Genomic DNA, 15,990 nt, shown 5'->3' with positions numbered 1-15,990 from the left:
TTCTCTCAAGATCATCTTGCTGGCAAACATGGGTAGTACAATGCATAATGAAATGGATCAAGCCTTGCTGCCCAAAAAATAAAACTGGACAGCTGATTTTACCAAGGGTTAAAAAAAAAAAGTAAAAAAAAAGTTTGCAGCTCTCACTAATGGCTTTATAAGTGCCTGATTGCTAATGCTAAAAGCTTCCTACATTTAGGTTATGAATTTGGAAGGGAGAAATTAAAAAAGGTGTGTTACATGCTGTCTCACAGGCATGTTAACTTCTGCCTCTTCTTTGAGATAATTTCTACGTTGCAGTTTTTTGCATTTCAGAATTTCATCTTCATGTGGAGCAGCAATAAAGGGGATGTGTTGCTGAAAGCACTTCGTATTTCTAGGCTGACCTTCTGTTCACTGCTTCCCCACACAGACAAATGCCAAAATAACAAACCAGTTCTTCTGTCCTGCTGCCTTTTTTCTCTGACCTCCAGTAGTTATTCAACTACTCCCAAATATTCTGTGACTGCTTGGAAAAATCTGCTTTATATTCCCACCCCCTCAAACCATTCCTCTGTAAAACAGTTGATCTTGAAAATACAGTGCTGTCACCTTCCTTGTGCAGGTTTCTGCCATTACTGTCTCTATGGAAACAATCAGAACATCAAATATGTCAGTAAGAATCATTTATAAAATATGAAAGCACCAAAGGTAAAGATTCTACATAAAAACCAACCAAGACAAAATTAGCTTGTTAGCACGGAAACATTGGCTTTAAAGATTTTCAAGTTCATATGAAGTCTTAGGGTGCAGCTTTAGCCAGGAGAGAGGTGCAAGTGCAGCACCAAGCATAAAGTCACACAGCCAAAGGCTGCAAGTATCAGCTGGGACAGAGCATTGCAATCATCCCTTTTCCATACATTTTAAACACACAAATACAGACACTAAACGAAAGTAAGCCAGTGTATCTCCAAAACATAACACCAGCATGAGAAATAGACATGCAAGGAATGGGATTTGTTTCTCTGAGATTTAAAAATCATTAGGTAAGGCCCTTGTAGCTTGCTTTGCCTGTATCTCAACAGCAATTCAGTCATCTTCTCCACTGTTCACCATCTTCATTCAGTTCCACAACAGCAGCAAAGTTAAAGCCAATTATTCTTAGCTTCCCAACCAAACAAAGATTTAAAGCAATTCTTTAAAGCATTCTTCTTTCGAGAAACATCAGCTACAGAGCTTGGCTGGACAGCTATTCTGCTGTGTTGTGGCTTCAGCAATGCAAAAGCAGAGTGCTTATTGCTGTAAGAATGGGTTCATCCAAGCCCTGTATGTGCAGAAGAAGCAGTTTTCCCCCACTCGCAAAGCTCGCCACATACTTCACTTTGACATGTTGACTCAGTTATAGCACACGGGAGCCTCCAGCGAACAAACACAGCTTTTTGAGACAACTTCCTCCCCACCACACACACATACTCTCCGTGCTTTTTTAGAACCTCATTTCAGTGAATGTTTTGCCTTTCATCATCCCGTTATTCTCTCCTCCTCTCCCCTCTGTGTGTTATTGCGATGTACCCCCTTCACGTTGCTGCTTTTCCTCACCTGTACTGGCTTAGAAAGCAAGCTACCTCAAATTCAGCTACTGAAGTTAAAACACTGAAAGCAAAAGCAAGAGGGACTCGTTATGCCAGCTTAAGAAAACAGAGCAAGAAAACAGCTCAAACACAAATTAGAGCCACAGAGCATAAGGGACTTTAACATGATGTAAATTGAAAAAAAATAAAATAAAAATACCAGAAAACATTATGGACCCTAAAGAATAAATGTACTGTTTTCTTAATAATTCCATGGCAAATGGTTAGCACCAGGTGCCATTTCAGGTAGAGGATACAGGCTGCCAACTAGTCAGTGGTGGACGGGTGATCCTGAAGATTGCTCGCTGCCTTTAGAGCTTGACTGAAGGACTTCTGCACACCCCCTGCCTTGAGCACTATGGACACACATAGCGAACTGCTGCTCCCTTACATTCAGATACTCTCAAGTGGCTCAGTAAAAGAAATAGTCTACAGCATTCTCAACTTAAAAACAATTTTTTGACTGGATGATATTTTCCTGACTGTTAAGAATTTATCAGATTACTTTCTTTTTGTCACAGAACTGGACACTTGAGCAACAGCTCAGGTACTGTAAGATGGAGTTACTCCTTTTGTCACTTGAAACATATGATTTTAATTTTCAATTTCCAAAATATAAGATTACACAGTTTGGCTGAGATTTCCTCTATTAGACTGCAGCAGTCAGCTGGGATGAATCCAGAAGGGAATGGGAAGGAGAGAATGACTGAAGGATTTGGAATTCTGCACCATCAGTATCGTCAGGAAGAACAAAAGTTATAAATTACAGGACTGAGAGGAAACAACGAACAGAGAACAAGGTATACTGAATTAACCAGAGTCTTCTGTGGGGGCTCCCCCTCCACCCAAAAGCATCTTCTAGAAACAGAGGGTGAATTTCAATGCATTGTTTCCCTGGTAGTTAATGATTGCATTAGCTCAGAATATCAGGAGACTTTATGGTAGTACAGAAGATAATAAGTCAGAGCAGGAGTTTATCTTGCTCAAATATTGGACAGTTTGAGAGCAAGCCACTCCTTTCTATTTGAAAAGTTTCAAGAAATCCTAAATTAAAATATTCATGGACATAATCAGTATTTAGAAACTGATGGACACATTGTACTGTATGAGCTCTTATCCTCTTCCATCTAGTGCTTGTTTTTCCTTTTTTTTTTTTTCCCTTTCCTTTCCATTAGTCATGCATGCCCAGTCCCACTGATTGCTATCTACACCTCAAAATTAAGAACAAGCATGGCCATGAATTCCCCAGACAAATCAAGGCATAACAAAAAGCACCTCCTGTCTGCAGTTTAGGTTTGCTTCTGTTCAGCTCTTCTGAATAACTTTGTTCTTGTGTGGATGAAGAAATGTAAAAAAGGAGGTTTTAAACTACCTGTGCTGAAGCATTCGCTAATTCCAAAATATATTATTTCACCTTTGTCACATACTCAAAAAAGTTTCAAACTTTTAAACTTAGAATTGTGTTTGTATGTCACCGTACTGCTTGTGCTACTTATGTTACCATGCTACTTGCTGTTTGGGTGGGTACCCCTCTGTCCCTCTTGTAGCCTTTTCACTGCCTTTAAAGAGACTACAGAACTGCAGTTTGAAGTGCAGGTAACAGTATGGTATCAACGCAGTATTTTCAGTATTATCATCTGTTGTGTATTTCGAGGGACTATAGTACAACTCTCAGACCAATTATAATAGGCTACTCTAATCAGTTTGATGTTAACTACAGTGTGACCTCTAGTAAAAACTGCTCTTAGGACTCTGAACAATATCAAAGTCAGTGCCACAACATCGAGCTGAGAAAATCTAAGTGGTAAACACTACAAGCTTTTGCATTTACTGTATGACTACTGCTGGATCAATCATACCACTGAGATCAATAGGGGAGATCGTTAGCAAAACTCCTTCATGTACACAGAGGGAGCTTTCATTTGGGGGATTAATACAGAGCATTTGAAAAGGAAGCTTAAAGAACAGCAAAACCAGGTTAAATTATCTCTGAATGAGAAGCCGAGAGCATGATTTAAGATACCTTAGTTTACTACATATTGACTTCCTATCTTTAAAATTTTAATTTCACCTTTCCCAATGCACCTGGGCAAAGAGGTCTTCAGCAGTCAATGCACAGAAGTTCCCGCACCCTCCACAAGCCTTCAGAAAACAAAGTGCAAGGTAGAATGGCTGTTTCAAGGGAAAACATTGTCTTGTGGTGGCAGATATATCAAAAAATGAAAGCTGATTTACCAGACGCTGAGATGGGTACTTTGTATTGATGGAGAAAAGGACCCCAAAAGGGTCATTATGTCACAATAAATGTCATCCCCTATAGCCCCAAGATTGGTTACTTTCAGTCTCATTACTTGGATATAACTTTCAAAGATCCTCTTAACAGGAAAGATCTTAGAAAAAACGGAATACTAAAACTTATCCAATTTATGAAGGGAAGACCTAGTCAGCTGGGGCCAAGGTTAACTTATCAGCTTCCCATCTCAGCAGAAATACTTAGGGCAGGGAAAATGAAGTCCCTTGATAAAGTCCCGAAACCTGATGCATCACGTACGTAAGTAGTCAGAAATGTTGCTTTCTTAGTGTGACTAGAAGCATAGCCACAGTTAATCATCTAAAGCAATATTTGGATATGTAGCCAAACATATCTGAAATCCCCGTCTTGGCTGTACGAGTTGACCAACGGGCATTAAAAGCTGAAGAAACCAAGCATACCTGGGATAAGAGACTGATACCAGAGAACGGAGCAGTTTCACGAGCAATTATCAACATGGCAAACCAGTACTAGTGTGGTTCAGTTGAAGACAGAAAATTTTGCAGGTCTTGCTTACAAAAGGGCATATGAAGGAAGCAAATATAGAACCAAAAAGAAGCAAAGGGCCATCGCTAGTCTTTGCAGTGATGTAGTGCTGTCTAATGGAAAAATGTACGTACACTCTGAAGCAGATACGCATTTAATCTTCTCAGACTATTCTTCCTTAGCTTTCCTTAGCCTTCCTAAATTTGTGTTCGTTACCTCTTCCCTCTCTGATTATTTGATTAGTGAACTAAATGTCATCTTCGTACTCTGTCTTGGACTTTCACCCTAACAGATTGATGAAAATGGAAAAGCTGAAACATTGGGTAGAAAACACTCTATTTTCTATGTTTTTCACATTTTCACATGGCATTGCAAACTGGAAAATACTTTTCATACACATTCCCAAGGTTCGCAGGTACAAACCACAGACAAAAAGGAGGAAACAAGGCCCTGCATGCAGTATAACCAAGCCACAAATGTGGGCTAGTCAGATACTGACTCATTACCAGCAATAGTCTGAACTTGCTCCAAATGTTCTGATACTCTAAAACAGAGCACCAACAAGGCAAATAAGCTTCAGAAGATTTATTTCTTTTGGCAAATGAGTGGTTTTCAGTCACATAACAGCTTACTTTAAAGAAACTAAATGAAATCCAAACCATCCTACTGATTCTTCACTGTTCAAGAGGCCACACTGAACACTGCTTACAACTGAATGCAGCTATACCAGAGCCCAGCAGGCTCCCTGGAGGAATCACACGCTACCAGAACAGTCAAAATCGACATGCGAACCCAGGTCCCCATTCTTCATGGTATTCCCCAGCTACTTCAGATATCCCTTGTATTCAGATAACCCTTCGTATTAACATGAAAGGTACAGATAACCTGCTTGGTAAAAATGAACAAGTAGCAAAAAAGCTGAACTTCATTTATTGCTTAGTAAATAATACATTAATTCCACAAATGAATTCCCTTGGTGCTATTTGTACCCCTTTTCTTTGACATAGCAAACTAAGTAGTTACCCTGCTGACAGAATACAACCTCTAAATCCAGATAAAGTTTGCCATCCACATGGAGAAGAAATAGGACAACAATCACGTAATACACATTTATCACATTTTTAACACGCTTCTGGAAACTGGGTATGTTCAGCAAAAAGCACAGTGTAGGAATTTAGACAGAACAAAATGAAACGCCTGAAAGCAAGATTGTTGGCAAGGAGCTACTCTCATCCAGATGAGGAAGGACTGCACTTCTCAGCAATTTTTCAGATGCAACACAAATTCAAAGCTTGTACTTTGAAGAATTTCTCCTGCCTTTCCTAGTTCACGGGAAATTCCATCTCTGCCAGCCAATTCAAGGGGAACTGAACAGCAAATTCCATTAACTTGAACTCTGAGAAGGCAACTCGGCTACTGTGAGTCACTGACAGCTGGGAACAATCCTGCCAGCTTTGGAGACACACCAAATTCAGTGCAATATCCACCCCATGTACTCTAGTCCACAAAAGCCAGCAAATCTGAAAGGAATCGCAACGATGCTGCTACTTACTGGAGAGGGAGAGATCAGTCTACTTAAAAGAATCCCTCAACAGAAAGAGCCTGCTTCAGGCAGTTACTGATAATTCAGCCCTGTGTGCCTACAGCTCCTCAGAAAAGCACTTCATGTTCAAACTCCTTATTTCTAAAACAGAGGTCTGAACTTCTGGTTCAGAAAGCCTGAGCTTCTGGTTTGGGTGATGATCTGAAAAGGAGGCTGAGTCCTGCAGTACGTGTTCTTACAGCCACCTCCAACCATCAGTTCTCTGGGTACACAAAACAAAAAGCAGCAGGTAATGCGTTAACGTACGGAGTCCAAAGATCCCTCTACACTTTCCACATGCATCAAAGGCAGTGTTCAAGCCTTCCTCCATCATAAATCAGAGCACAAAGAAACAGATACCCTGGAACATCAGGGATGAACCATCAGCTCCTTTCAATGCCTAAAACTACATTGCTGAATCCAACATTTTCTTCCAAGTGAAGAAATATTCTATACCTCTGGCCTCATCAGGATTAAGGAAAGCCTGCACTATGCCTGTTCCTGAAAGGCCTCAGACTCTCATTTTACTTCCTGCCTATCCTCACACTCAAAAATGCGCCGCAGATCTGAAACAGGTTTCACTAAATAGGCTGCTCGATGAACAGATCCCACTTTTGCATTGTATACTGCTCTCGTTAGCCATGCAAACTTACTGCATCTCCACAGCTTAGCCAATTACACAAATATCATGGAAGGCATACAGTAACTCATTCAACAGGATGAGAGAAATGACAAGAGGAAAAAAGCACCTTGATTGAGATCACCAAAACTCTGTCTTTTAAAAAAGTGCATTTAGAAATAAAGTTAAAGAAGCTGGGTGTTGGTTTTTTTTCTGATTGATTTTTTGTGTGTGTTCCTTTCCTTTCCTTAGAAATCCATTCCTTTTGAGAGGACAACAACAAAAACAGAAGTATCCTTAATAAGTGCCCTAACACTTTTCAACATATAAGCTTTGATTGGTTTTAGGGCCTTGTATGCAACAGCAAGCTTTAGAGAAAAAACATGTAACCTCCAACTCAGTCATACCATTGAGTCTTGCGTGATTTAGCTGCTAAACATAAAAACACCAAAGATACTTAGCCTCAAAAGTACCATGGGAATTGCTGAACTAGACCTTGCTGGAAATGACTATTCTCAACAACCCCCCAGGTACAGAGAATTACTCCTTATGATTATTTAATAAAATTACAACCTCATAACTACAACTCCTTCTAGGCCAGATCCTCACATCTACCTGCCATCTCTTGCTATTAAGTTCATATCTTGCTTGCATGCAAGTCCTTCTGCATGTGATATTCCTCATGATTGCTCTTCACCGCTTCCTGACAGAAGAAACATGCTGACCACAACTGGCAACTCCAATCCATATTGTTGTGCCAAATGTCAGCCAGGGACAGCCTTCTGACACACAGAACTAGCTGTGAGTTTTATGCAGTACACTACTTATTTTAGCGTCCTTCTGTTAAGAGACTCTAAGTCCCCTTAGTCAGGAAGGCTTTTCTGATAGATGATGTAGAGTAAAGAAATCACAGAACAACACTTTGCTCCACCTGGCATATTTATCTATGCACAAAAACAGGATGAGAATCTTCCCTTGCCTTTCAAGATTTCAAAGGTATGCCCTGAAACTTACTAGGCTTTTTTGAAATGAGCAAAGTAAAAGAAAAAAGAAAAAAAGAAAAAGTATAATACCTTCTAGACTTTAAACATCTCTATTAAAAGCTTTACTACAGGAAACAATATCAGTAACAGACCAAATTTCAATCTACCTCAGTATGTTCAAGAACTAGAAATGCAAGTTTCAAGTCCGAGAGTCCAGCTTTCTAATGGAATATAAAATATTTGCTTTTAATCTTGAACATTGTCAGATATTTTTCTTCATAAAATTAAGATATTTACTTTATATACTTTATTGTGTATAAAAAGCCTCTTTAGGCTACTAGTTGGAAGTTTCTAGAATGTTTTACCCATTACTCTCTTCAGATCCTAAAATATTAAGCTAATGACTCCAGTGCAGGGCATTTTTATGGGTACAAGCAGATAACACCCATGTTTTTAAATAAAGACCACGAATAAAGAAAATTGTCTGCAGAAGACCAATACACACATAATACCTAACAGCATAAAGTTTTATGGATGCTCTTGAAGAATGAACTTCAAACATTATGCATCCCCATTTCTGACGGTTAATGCAGTCATATGAAAAACAGACCAATACAGACTTTATGGCATCACATATTTACTTTCATCTACCCTTCCTTAAGGTACTAATACCATTCTATATACACAGTTTTGTTTGTGTGTAGATATTAATCTATAAAATCTACAAAACACTATTTCACAACCATAAAGCTCTGAGATGTTTTCAAAAGTTCCTTTCTGTGCTAATCCTCTGTTGTTTTAATCTATTCACTGCCAATTGAAAACACTTGTAAAACGACATCCTCACCCCCACGCTGCACCTTCCCATGTCTGGCACACTCAGTATTTCACTGACTCAAGGGAAATATTTCTAGAAATTCCTGCTCAATTACTAACAGCCCCTTCTCTGTCTTGGCTGTGCAACAGCATTAAACTTATCCCCCATCTCATAAGTAGCCTTTTCTAGTTGGTAAAAGCCTGTTTTCTTTTTCATTTTCTTTCAAGTAATGCTTGGGTACCTCAGTCAGTTTCAGAAGACAACCGATGTGTTAGATGTCAGATTTGATGTAGAATTCATAGAACTATGTATCAAATGGGTAGTCAAGCACCCCTCATAGCCATCCTTTTCCATACTGGTCACTCAGTAGGAATCATATTTGCATTACTGTTTATTTTCATGGTCTTTGAGATTCATGTTGCTCTAAATGCAGATCTGTGAATTCAGAGGCAAGAGATGCTCACCTTTCAGCTTCTCTGGTCTGTGGTGCTCCAGAATGCCACACAATTTACACTAAACCAGAATTTGACAGTGCTTTGATGGCTGATGCTCAAACCTTTATGAGCTGGTAGATTAGATTCTTTCCACTGCAAACCTAGATACACTTCAAGGTGACAGGTTTGGTGAGTTTAAATTTATCAGTTCCTAGGAACATAAATCTACATCAAAGAGGATGGAAGTTAAATACTCACCCTTTCAGCAGCACCTTTGTTCAGAAGCCAGCACACAGAGCAAAAGCCAACAATGCCTGGCTCACAACTGCACCCTCCAGCTGGGGAAAAAAAAAAAAAAAAAAAAGCAAAATGAGTCTGGATTGGAGATAGATGGAAAAGAAAGATCAAAGATTACTTTATGTGAGCATAAAGATCATTACACACGCATTGAACAAATCATCATATTTTGTTCTAAACTTGTACTATTCAATGAGATGGTTGTGCACATTATTGTGCCTCCTTAAAACCCAGCAAGTAGAAGTAACGACTGTATTTCTTAGTCATGGAAAGTGATCCTGAATTATGTAAAATGTAAAGCAGGAAGGGAAGGAATACGGTAACAACCTCCTGGCTTGTTTAAGAGTTGACAGTTCCCTAGTCAGAGTTAAAACTTCCATGATGGTACGCATCATGGCACTCAGAACCTGGCTTTAAATTTCACATGAAGACTCTTCCTCATAATGGAAGAGATAAAACACCCCCTTAGATTAAGCCTTCTGTATATTGGAGCTCAGACAGCAGCTTAAATCCTTGTACAGATCCGTGTAGAGACCATGTACCGAAATGCAATGTAGCATCATAAATTAGCTTTGTCTTAGCGCTGTTTGAAAACTAAGGTTCCATTTCTACGCTTTATAAAGGAAAACCCCCCAAACTGGTACACTTCCCAAATTCTTTACATAATCTCCTCACATTAATTCCAGGGCTGCCTTCCAGCCAACAGGAGTCAGCCAGCAAATGCCAAGCACAGCCACGTATTTCCTCTCACGAGCCAGCAACGTGGGCTGCTGCTTCATGGGGTAACTCCTCATCATCTCCCTTCGCCACACCAGAGCCTTCCAGGCACCTGACAGCCCATCCAAAAAAGAAGCAACTGGCACAGCACAAGGTTTTCAGTTTCATGGCCAATTTGGCACAAGCCAAACAAGAAGCTTAGGGCAGCCCTCCATTCTCTCAGATGCAGTCAAACTGACTTTCTGGCTGCAATTTAAGACACAGTTTGGTTCATCACGGAAAAATTCTCTGCTGCTAAAAAAGTTTACTCCTGATCTTACCATTCCTTCCCTTGCAGGCTGGCCGAATGTAACACAAGTAGTTACTCACACTCTGGGAGCTCCATCCCCACCATTTACCTAGATGAAATCAGAAACAAAACAGCGCAACCAGACCTCCATATCTGAATACTAGTTAGCTCCCATTCATTTCCAACCACAGCTTTTAGGCAGTATGCAGCAACATAATGCTATTGAAAGTCACTCACAAAGCTTATTCACCTTTCTCCTCCCCTTTTATCTTTTTACACTGTTTGCTCTAATGCTCCTTTTTTAAACATATTTTCTAAAGAAAGGCAGCATCTAGCATTGGTATGCAATAACGTAGATAGGAATCAGCAGGAAGCATTAGGGATGCAAAAATAAAGACTTAAGAAATGCTGCGAACTTTCCTTAATACCTCAAAAGCAAACAGAAACTAAATGGGTGAAAGAGCCTTACTAAATTATCCAATCTATTTTCATCTGAAAGCTGACTCTTTGATGTTAGATTATTTTTTGAATCTTTCTACCAGAGTATATTATATATGTTCTTCCACCCTTTCCTTTGGGGAGACTATGCCATACTTTAATATATTTTATAATCTCAGTCCCTTGTTTCTAGTTATATCCCTTCTTACCTTATTAAATTAATAAGTATTCATCTTTCAAGTATGTGCCTCTCAAATATTCGTAGACTGTTATCACTTCTCATAACCGCACTTCTGGTTATCACATAGGCAAGGAAAGCATATTTGCTCATCAGTCCCTCAGTCTGCAGTCATTTGTCATTTTTCCCTCAGCTCTCTTCAATTGGTTTACATCTGTCTAGAAACAAGATTTTTGGGCCTGCAGTCTTGGCAAATTAATTCTCAAACTTGTTAAAGAAGGGAACTCCTCTTTAATTTGTATAACCCGAAATCATATTAATTTGATACTTGCTGTCACAATGCATCTGCAAACTGACTTATCTGCTGCACAGCCGCCCACCCCAAAGCACACTAGTGCTTTTCTAGCTTCAGTCTCCCCCAAAACAGACTTCAGGTTAACATTTTTGACTGCATTCTCTCCATTAGCTCCCTACAAATCGAAAATATCTAATTTTTATACTCCTTCCCTATTTTTAACATCTCTAGTTCTTGTTTGTTGCGTCCTTTCTTCACCTATATTTGATTCACTTCCAACTCAGCATCAGAAGTTAGAAAAAAAAATAGCCTGAAATAACGTTCTAAAACATACATTTCTCAGTAAGATACAATAAGACAGGGTCTCCATGTGGCTAACCATCATTTTCAGTGCTGCTGGTAATGTGTTTACATTTCTGTGATTCCCTGTTGAGAATTTCCTACTCTCAGCTTAACTTATCTGATTTAATAAGACAAGACCAAACCAGACAATCCGACATATCTTAAGCTATGTACGATACACAGTCAAGCCAACAGCGCTGTCAAAACAAGGCATTTATCTTCCTTCCCCTTCCTTTCCCACACATTAACCAGATGCACACCGCTTTTGTGCAGCCACCACTGCCCTGTGATGCTATGCGCTGTGATGACGGAGCTACTTTTCATTTTTAGATTCAATTCATTGTGAATCTGCACGCTTCTAATGGCACTCACTATGCACGCAGTTGTACAGGGGCAGGAGAAAAGTGGGACTGTGTATGAATCTATGCCAATGAAAAACGTCCACTGTATATCGACCTTGCATTTCCATTTGTCAGCAACACCTCGGTACAAGAACATAAAACTGAAAGACTGTAAATTGGAAATTCTGCAAAAACCCCAAGACTTTTCAAGAACAAAGGGAAGAAGAATCATTTGCAGCACGTGAACACTGAAGATTTTAACATGGATGCAGGGACAAGATGAATTTAACACAAGGTAGATCTGTTAAGGAGATTCTTTCAAGGATTAGGAAAAAAAACTGTGGAGCAAAGGAATACAAGAACACATTGTTTATTGGAACTTTCTCAAAAGATTTTGTGAAGTCCTTTACAAAGGGCCACTCAAGTCACTGTGCAGGCAAGGAGAACAAAGTACTGTCACAAGTGGGAAACGCAAAAAGAAACAAAACGGGAATTACCAATCAGTTCTGAGCGTGGAAGAAGGGTATTTGGGGAGCTCTCAAAGATTAGCATCTATTTTCTTTTGGTTTGTTATTAAATATTTGCAAGAGGAAGCAAACACAAAATTTCAACTGAATACAACTTTCAGTAAGGATGATAAAATGCACAGACAATTCTAACACAGAGAGAGCCTTTGGGCGCTTTGCACCCAGAGCAACGAAGCACATGAGAAGGAAATAAGAAAAAAAAAAAAGAGAGGGCTTTTGATTATGAGCTCTGAATTACCTGTAGTAAGCCTGAAAGAATTCATGTCACATGTCAGTCATTTGGTCAGTATGGTAAAAATAAAAATAAAAAGTAAACAAGGCATTTAGAAAATATATTTACATTATTTATAGTAGCATTCTTTAACATACACTTTCTTAACATACTTCCATCTTCAATATGTTTCAGTCCACCATGGCTGAAACTGTATTTAGCAGAGAGAGAAATCCTCAAGAAAATGATCATGGCAAAGAACATGCTTAATATCGAAGGAACCCTACAGAAATAATTTTGGTACCCTTAAAATCACACAGAACAGGCTTGGAAGGAATTCTTTCTGGTAGGATCAGTGATAACTAAAGCATTCCTGACACATTTGCCTTTTATCTCTGCTAAAATCTTTCAAGGCAGAACTTCAGGAGGTCCCTAGTCAATTCAGTCTACTTCTTAACTATTTGCACTGCTGGAAAGCTTTTCCTAAAGTCTACTCTAAATTTGCAATTTAAGCCCTTTACATCTGGTCTTACTCTGTGTGAACACAGAGGAAAAACCGTTCTTCTTCTCTTTGCAGCACGCTTTAAAGTTTTAAATTAATTTACTTTCTCTAGCCTGAACAATCCTGACTCTTTCTTTTCTTGTAGGTCAGCTTTTCATTGCAATTGCTTTCTCATGAGCTATTTCCAGTTGGTCCTGATCTTTCCTAAGTATGGTGTGCAAATCCATCTGCAGCATTCCAGCTGACATCTTACCAGTTCATGCCAGAGAGAAAGATTACGTGTCTCAAACGCTGGGCTCCTTCACATGCATTATTTGCATTGTTGACTCATGTACAAGGAAGGTATGATCTTCTACACCACCTGCTTCTTTTCTACAAGCCTGCTACCTTAGCTAGCTAGCCTTCTCTGTTCAGTATTTGTGCAGCTAATAAATCTTGACTAAACAAGCTGTTTACTTTAAGCAATAACAACACAGTAAAATCAAAAGTCAAGTTATTTAAAATGGAAGGGCAGAATTAGAGAAGAAGCAGCCATGCATACCTATGTAAACCATTATCAGAGCAATATTTTTTAAGAGCTAGTAAATTTATTTCTGTTTTCCTCTGTTTTAGTTTCAAACACAAAGGAGATAGGCATTTACACCGTTTTGTTGTGCCTTTTTTTTTTTTTTTTTTAGTCTCGTTGCCGTTCAGCAGGATGTGTGTGCTTAAATCTCTGAAGTGCTTCTGAAACTCTCACACCTAATTGCATAATTGTCCATAATGGAGATTTTAGCACTTCCCCCAGAACAACTGACCATCAGGTACTACTGGAAACAGAACACTGTATTGTACATATATCACTGCTCTGACTGGATGTGACATTCTCATCCTATCCATTTCTCTATTTCTCCTTAGTGCATTTTATGATGCAAAGTAAGGCACAAAGGAGACTGGGTTATATAGCAATAAGAATTACGATATCAAAGAAATAAAGTTATGAAATGATGGATATAAATTTTTCTTGTATACATTTTTGCACTGACCTATGCATTCGGAAAGCCATCATATGGTATTTATGCCAAGACCTAAAAACACCATCTACAGTTAAAACAAGAAGTTGTAGTTCATGACCAGATTGTTGAGAAAGCATCATATCATTTCTGTTTCAGCTATATTCTCATTGCTATTTATATTATAGCACACAGCAAGAAGCTTCAGACAAGATTAGGATTGCTATATATTATGAAATCTATCCAAACACATACACAGGCACACATCCGTATCTGTGTATATAATCTGACTTCTGGATACCTAATAGAAGACAGTCCCTGTCCCACATTCCTTTATAAAGAAACTGAGACAACACATTAGAACAAAAGTCTTATCCTAGTTGACAAAAACAGAACCAAAGCAGCAATAAAATAAATTACCAAAGCTAACGTGAAAAGCAGAACGGGGAACCTACGTCAAATTTTCTAATCCCAGCTAGAGCATATTAACCACAAAACAATCCTTCTACATTCCTTTCCCTAATCACCAAATCACACTCATGTAAGATGTCTACACTTAACACTCGTTCACAGTAATACTGGTACTAAACAACACATAACAATTCTCCAAGAGCAAGCAAGTAATACTTTCACACGCCTGAAATCCATGAATTCATTCTTTACCATCATGAATTTAGGAAACCTGCATCACTGTTTTCCTTCTTCCTTCTTTGTCAGTTCATACCAAAGGCCTACAAAGATACAGTTTAAGCAAACAATTTATTTTATAACTGAAGCAAATTCAGAACTCAGTTACTGCGGTCCAACTGCTAGCAATTGGTTAAGTCAGGAAAACTAAAAAAACTGTTTTAGATACTGCACCCTTAAATAAAAAGTATCATAGAGTGCTACTAGAACAGCTTGGGTGGGAGAGGGGAATCACATTTGGAATAAAGTACAGCACCTCTATATGTGAATAAACTTTAAGAAACAGAGGATTAACTGAAAAATCATCACCAAAACTGTCAGGTATTTTCTTCCACGCTTGAAAAAAGTATGGAAAAAGAGGTAAGTGAGCATATATTTTCATGAAGGAATTCAGAAACACTGTAGGAAATGATGGAAAAGAGAATAGCTGAACCAGAAACGAGGTTAGAAAGTGACATCTCTCCAGAGCCCTAACAAATGCATTACAAGACCCCAGGGAGATGTTAAAAAACAAGGGACTTTTGTAGAGATGTTTAACACTCCCTTATGTGACAAAGTGGTTATGTATTTGCCACAAAGAGTAATAAAGCGCACTGAAACTAAAACCACAATTGCATATTGAAAGAAGTTAAAAAGACAAGACAGCTTTTGATCAGACACACAGACAAGGTAATGTATTTGGGAAGGGTACAAATGATGTGAGAAAAATGGATATGGATGTATTTCAAACAACAGGGAAGAATCCGCAAAAGAATCCCAAAAGCTGGCAGAAAATATCATGGGCATTATTCTTGCAGTTTAGTAAAAAGCCTAGTGCAGCACTACAGCAGAGCACAACCTGCAACAAGCAAACAAAAGAACCAAGTACTGATGTGCATGGTGGGCAAAACATGCCTAACTGGGTACTTTTATGACTCATTTTGTTCCTTTTACATTAACGATTTCTAATCACTTTATGTTAGTATCCAGGCAACAGGACCAACCATGCATATAAGAGATCAGGATGCTATTAATATATCTTTAAGCTGGGACAGACGACAAATTTTTACAGAGGCACTGAAGAATCCCAGGTCTTGCTCTCTCCCTACCAACAAAAAAAAAAAAAAAGGAAAAAAAAAGCCAGACACATTCCCAATTACACACTCTAATGCAATAAAGCAAGCAAACTACTCCCATTGCATAAATGGTCATGTGGTATGAGCCAATTCCACTCTACCTCATGTGAAACAACAACTTCCAGCCAGAGAACAGAGAAACCTCACTGAAAGTTGGTGTGAAATAGGTTACTGGAGCACAAACTCCACAACTTCCTTTTGTACCGCCTCTGCAGAC

General features: G+C 38.8%; 1 protein-coding gene across 5 annotated transcripts in view; it reads right to left on the bottom strand.

Annotated features, from left to right (window-relative positions):
• Nucleotides 1-15,990, bottom strand: part of NDST2 (N-deacetylase and N-sulfotransferase 2) — a 135,244-nt gene that overhangs the window by 99,319 nt on the left and 19,935 nt on the right. For all 5 annotated transcript variants that reach the window (XM_035545254.2, XM_035545245.2, XM_050712104.1 and 2 more), the window contains exon 2: nt 9,101-9,180. The gene's annotated coding sequence lies outside the window, so the exon portion shown is untranslated. The remainder of the gene's footprint in view (nt 1-9,100; nt 9,181-15,990) is intronic.

The sequence above is a fragment of the Cygnus atratus genome, chromosome 7 (assembly GCF_013377495.2).
Source record: "Cygnus atratus isolate AKBS03 ecotype Queensland, Australia chromosome 7, CAtr_DNAZoo_HiC_assembly, whole genome shotgun sequence".
NCBI classification, from domain to species: Eukaryota; Metazoa; Chordata; class Aves; order Anseriformes; family Anatidae; genus Cygnus; species Cygnus atratus.
The sequence above is the reverse complement of the archived record's forward strand: the minus strand, read 5'-3'. Positions and strand labels throughout refer to the sequence as shown.